The sequence below is a fragment of the Phascolarctos cinereus genome, unplaced genomic scaffold (genome assembly GCF_003287225.1).
Source record: "Phascolarctos cinereus isolate Bilbo 61053 unplaced genomic scaffold, phaCin_HiC Scaffold_4;HRSCAF=312, whole genome shotgun sequence".
NCBI classification, from domain to species: domain Eukaryota; kingdom Metazoa; phylum Chordata; class Mammalia; order Diprotodontia; family Phascolarctidae; genus Phascolarctos; species Phascolarctos cinereus.
Genome location: NW_027555847.1, coordinates 191534618 through 191540617, shown reverse-complemented (window position 1 = coordinate 191540617; position 6000 = coordinate 191534618).

Here is a 6000-nt window from a genome sequence, read left to right as displayed (position 1 = left end):
AATACAAAAAACCAAAAAAAAAAAAAACCCAAAAAGACAATACCTGCTCTCAACAGCTACAGTCTAATGGGGGAGAAAACACACAAACAATTATGTACAAACAAGTTATATACAAAATACATTGGAGAGGATAAATAAAGGGAAGGCATTAACATTCAGGTTGCCTAGTAAAGGCTTTTTAATGCTTAGGTAAAATGCAGAATGTCTTGAAAACTTTAAAGCACGATAAAAATATCTGTTGTTATTATGAATCTCTATTAAACTTCATCTTACTAGATTTAGCCTATAGTTCTGACCAGGCAAAATCTTTTTTCTACATCTAGGCTCTATTATTCCATATGTTAAGTATGTCTCCTAGCTTTGCGTCGTTCCAAAATGTAAGAATGAAATTCATCTTCATCCATTGTAGAACAGGACTGGCCCAATGACAAATCCCTAGGGAACTCCATTAGTGACTTCCCTCAAAGTGGACACTTAAGACTTATCTTCAGGTTTTTGCCTCGTATTTATCAGGTAACCATGTAACTTTATATCAATCAACAGGCATTTCAAAGAACCTACTGTATTGCAAGCCCCATTTCTAGGCATTATATCTAAGGATATAATGACAAAGGTCAACATCTGTATCATTGAAAGGAGTACCACCCCTCAATGAGAACAGATAACTATTTCACTATTTGAATTTTATAGATTACAATATGTTGACTGTGAGCTCCTGTAAGAGTATGGACTATCTTTTGCCTTTCTTTGTACCCTCAGTATTTAGCAGAGTACCTAGTACACAAAAAGCACTTAATAAATACTTATTGACTAAATCGTTGATATAGTATTAATTAGTTTAATTCTTTCTGCAGATATATAGGTAAAAATCTGGAATGTGAACTTTAATTCAAAAAGCATAGCCAACTTCAATTACTCTATTAACTTGTTCACCCTGTAAAATTATTCCTGTCAATATTTTAATTTCGCTGAGGCTGAATGGGAGAAAAATGTGGTGGCCTAAGCAGATGGTTGTCACAGACTTTATACCACAATTAAGAACTAGCATACAAGTCTATGCTGCCTATTACACTATAAACAGTCTTTGAATATCAATGCTGAGAAAGTTTATTCTTTAAGAATTCACAATAGTTAATACGAGAGGACCTACTTTGAGCAGGTACATGAAAAACCTGTAAGAATTAGTCAAAATGTTAATGATAGGAAATTTGTGATTCTTAAAATTAAGTGTGTGTGCCACCATTGGCTATAAGAGAATATAAGGACTGCCCATGGCTTGCCAAATGTTACAGCATATGCAGCAGTTCATATGATAAAAAAGAAGGAAATTAGCATCTGGTTCAATTCTGGCTTTGTAGGCTTATTTCACTTTCCTTCTCAAATTCTAAACTCAAGCCAAAACAGCCTGTAGGCTCTTTCGCAGACTCAATATCCTATCTTAATTTTTTTTTCCCTCTGCATGTGCTTTCTACCATGTCTGAAATGCACTATTTCCTTTCCTTTGCCTTTTAAAATCCCTGGTTCCTTCAAAAATCACCTTAGGTAGTATTTCCTTTAGGATGCCTTCCTGATACCCTTACATGTGAGTCCCTTCTCCTGCTTCAAATTATCATGTATATGCTAATCTGCTTACATGCTAAAATCTCCTAGTGGAATGGAAGCTCTATGAGAGACTATTCATATTTGTATCTCCCCATCACTGAGTATAATCTATCGCACATAGTAAATCCTTCATAAATGCCTATTTGGTTGGAAGTAAAGATGTTACACTAATATATAACAGGTGCCACAATTGGTAGACTCATATTGTAGATAGGATGTTCAGGATTCGCAATTTGGGCAATATTTGGAACAAGAAATTTTACCTGGCCACCCACAGCTTCTCCTTCTTGAGGACCTCTCTCACCTCTGTAGTGGGTCTTCTCTCCCTTTAGGTATCCAGTACATTCTGTTCTTTCAATATCTCTCCTCTCTCTTAAAACCTCTTCCCCAGAAAAGATTTATTATCAACCATTTACACTGGGGTATGAGTTTAAATATATGGGTTATCTCTTTCAGAGGTATTTTATACCCTATCTCCAACAATGTAATAAAAGGCACTGTACACTGTTAGAAGAATTTCATACATTAATAAACAGGTGGAGGAAGCTTTGGGAGGGCAGAGAGATTTTCCTGGCACTCCTGAAATAACATGTATGTAGCACTTTAACACTTACAAAAAGCTTTTGCCTTGTCATGGAATAAAAATGACTTTCTTTGTTTTAGCAGGAAACATTGTTCAAAGCTTTTATCAAAAAAAAAAAAAAAGACTAGAGCTGGCCATGCTGGGAAAAAACACTTCTTTAGGAAATAGCACCAATTTCTTAAAGGATTTCAGTGTCCATCAACATACATCAACAAACATTTTCAAAAATGCATTCAAAAAGATAGAACATTTATTAAGCCAGACACTTCAAGAATTTGGACAATGTAGGAAAAAAAATGCAGACAGTTGCCAAGGTAAAGGCATGAACTAAAAAGCTACCTAAGGATCATTTAGATTAGACTGACTTCAACAGTTGGACAAGACTTTTCTGAACTCAGGAGAGTACAGCTCACAGTTACAAAAGAAAAGAGGACAGCAGATACTGGAATACATGACTCCTTGCATCAAGCCTTATGAAAAAGAAGGGGTTTAAAATAGAGAGCCAGCAGGCTTCTTCAATCTCAACAAGTCTATGAGGCAGATACAAATGTAGTATTATTGCTGTTATTAGTAATAATTATTATTCCCATTTTTAAATGAGTAAATTAAGGCTCATATACCTGCTCTAGCCTAAGTTGTTCTGCTCTTTAAGTTCAACATTCTTCCCACTGGAGTTCTCTCTCCTCACAATGAAAAGCAACCACCCTGTTTTGGCCCATATAAGGTTATCCCTCTTTAGCAATGATCTTTGAGATTCCTAATTCCTCAGATAGACTTAAGGAAGATTCATGAATTTGAACAGGAAAAAAGAAAATATAACTTTATTTAAAGGTAATTGGTTTCTTTTTTAATTCTACATATTTTATCTTACACATTATTCTGAGTACGGGTTTATAGGTTTAGCCAGACTGCCTAAGGGGTTCATAACACAAAAAAGGCTAAAATTCTAATTCTGAAGCTATGATGAATATTTAGACCATAAATGGAAAATTCTTTCAGCACCAAACAAAACACAGGAGCATTTTGACCAAATTTGAGTTCAAGAATCAGATAATTCTTTCCCTTAAGAAAAAAAAAAAGGTAGTCTCACTTGAAGATAAGGAGCCATGACTACTACTCCCTTCACAAAGTTGTCCAGGTAACAAAAGGTAAAGTCATAGCCCACAAAAGCAATTTTCACCCTTCTGAAACCCATTTGTTTGCTTTAAATTCCTAAAGAGCTCCTTGGGATTCATTTTTCCTTGCATGGTACTGTACTTGTACCATAACTTAGTAATGTGGGCTAAGTAGCATCTGGAGAAAGAAATATATGATAACGTGCTGTTCAGTTATAAAAATATCTTCCCTAATGTAACAGAAATGGCAAGTGCAGGCTCTATTTTGGCTATACTGTTATTACCCATGTTAAGGATCTGAATAAAGGAAGTGGTGTTAAGAAAATAGCTAAACATTCTCTAGAATTGAAAAAAACAAAAAGATGCAGCCTTGATATTGAGATTCAAATATCTGATCTTCGGATAACTCTATCTGTGTAGGTTGAGACAAATACATTAGGACTAAATGTATAAAAAAAAGTAGCAAACTCTCTGGGCCTCAGTTTTCCATTCTGTAAAAGAAAGAGAACAGACTTGTAAGATCCTTTGCAACTTTAAAATTCTATGGTCTCAGTGTTAGAATCATAATCTCTTGCTAAATTAGAAAGACAGACTGTCTTTTTTTTTATATAACAATTAGTTTTCTCATCCTACTCAGACTGACTTGGTATTTAATTTTTGGGGGAAAAAAATGTAAAGTAAAAAGAAGAATTTGATGGTGGAGGAAGAGGGAATCCTAACTCAGTTACAAGACCTGAGCCCTATAGCCAGGTAATCAACTGCTAGAAGGTTTCTCTCTGCAGGAGATGCTGTTCATATTGCTACCTGACATTGCTTCTTCAAGCATCTGCTCTGATAGATGGCATTACCATCATTATTTAGCATATATATTGCTCTTTACAATGATATATTAACTAATCTAAGCAACACATCCCCAGTGAGTATTGTCATCTCTATTTGTGGACAAAGAGACTACAACACACAAAGGTTAAGTGATTTACCCAGCATGAAAGAGTAAGTCAATTGCTGATCCAGAAACACATATTGGGGCTGGACCAGAACAACAGGCAGAATCTGCTAGGTTGTAAACAGAGGACTCATATCCTGAAAGTATGAAAATGTGCACATTTTCCTTTCCAAAAAATCATTTTCTATGAGAAGATTGTGGTCTTCTTTCTTTGAATTAAAGTTCCCTTCTTCCTGACATCTTCTCCTCTCTGTCTACTCCTTCTTGGGGTCCTTGTCCTATCCCTCTCCTGTCAACTCATGTCCCTTTGTTTCTCAAGTTTCACCTCCGCCATGATTTTTCATAATTATTTCTATCAAATCAAGTTTCTCTTTCTCTCTTTATGTTAGTGTCTCCTTAGCTATTATGGGATTTCCCAAAGTCACATTTGTACATGTACATATTTGTATGTATGTATGGGTGTAAGTATGTAAATACATATCTATAGATGTGAGTGTGTGTATAGTGTCTGTGAATTTAGGTACATGTATAGCTATACCTATAGCTTAGTATATGGCTTTATACTTTAGTTCTTTTGAGTTTTGATAAGCTTCTCAAGCACAGGTACCATATTTTCAGTTTCTTTGGTATGTGCTCAAAGGATTAGTTTTCTGAGCACAAAATGGGTCCTAAAAATTATTGCTTATTAACTGATAGGCACATGTTAAATAATACAACAAATGCATGTTAAAAATGCAATAAAGTGACTTGATCAGACCATTTATGAATTTCTCTGACCCATCACATGAAACAACAATTTCTTGCCTATTCTCCTATAATGTTATTCTGAGAAAGTAATTCTCTTGAACAACAAGGTTGAATAGAAATTCAGAGGGCACCTGCACTATCTGACTACCTAAAGGAAGGACAAACGCTTAAAATTTATTCTCTCAATCCTATCAATGGCTAACATAAACTTTAGTCGGCAAAAAGATGGCTACCTTCCAAATGAGGTCAAGAGAAGGATGTGGTTCTTTTGACTATGTCTAGACAGTATGCCAGGTCTATCAATTTCAAAATATTGTCTTTGTGGCTAAAGTAACAATAAAAACAACAGAACCAACAGGTGCTTTGACATCTCTCACTAAATGTAACCAAACATTACTTTTTAAATAATCTTTCCTACTAAACATGGCTTTGTGATTTTCCCATCCAATAACCTTAGTGAAAGCAGTATATTATTTTGGTCAAAAACCTTGCTATTAGGCTCTGTGGAAAACTTACAATCTATATACATGTGTTTTAAGTGGTCATATTCGATAGGGAAGGATTAGTTTTAGTGATAAATGGTTATTTCACTATGTGCCTATCTCTAGGTTTAAGGATAGAAATGCTACACGAGCAAAAGGCACCAGGTTTTTATTTTCATCTAGTGAGAGTGCTAAATCTTCTGCAGCAATTTCACAGTACTATCCCTCCGATAATAGCAGAGAAACAATTTTAGTGTGTTTCTATTGATAGATTCAAGAACCCAGGCAAGAGCAAAATAAACATTTTAGGACCTGCCATTAATATAACAAGGCCACTATATGCACATCAGGGTGATAACCGTGGAAGGAAACATGTACAACCCTGTATCTTTCTGTCTCAGTCCATCTTACTTAATAACAGCTGATTTGCCTGGCTTAAACATTTCAATTGAATCCTGATGAGCCTCAGAGGGAGCTGTATGAAAGGCCCTTTTTTCCCTCAGGAAAAGAGCAGACATCTACAAA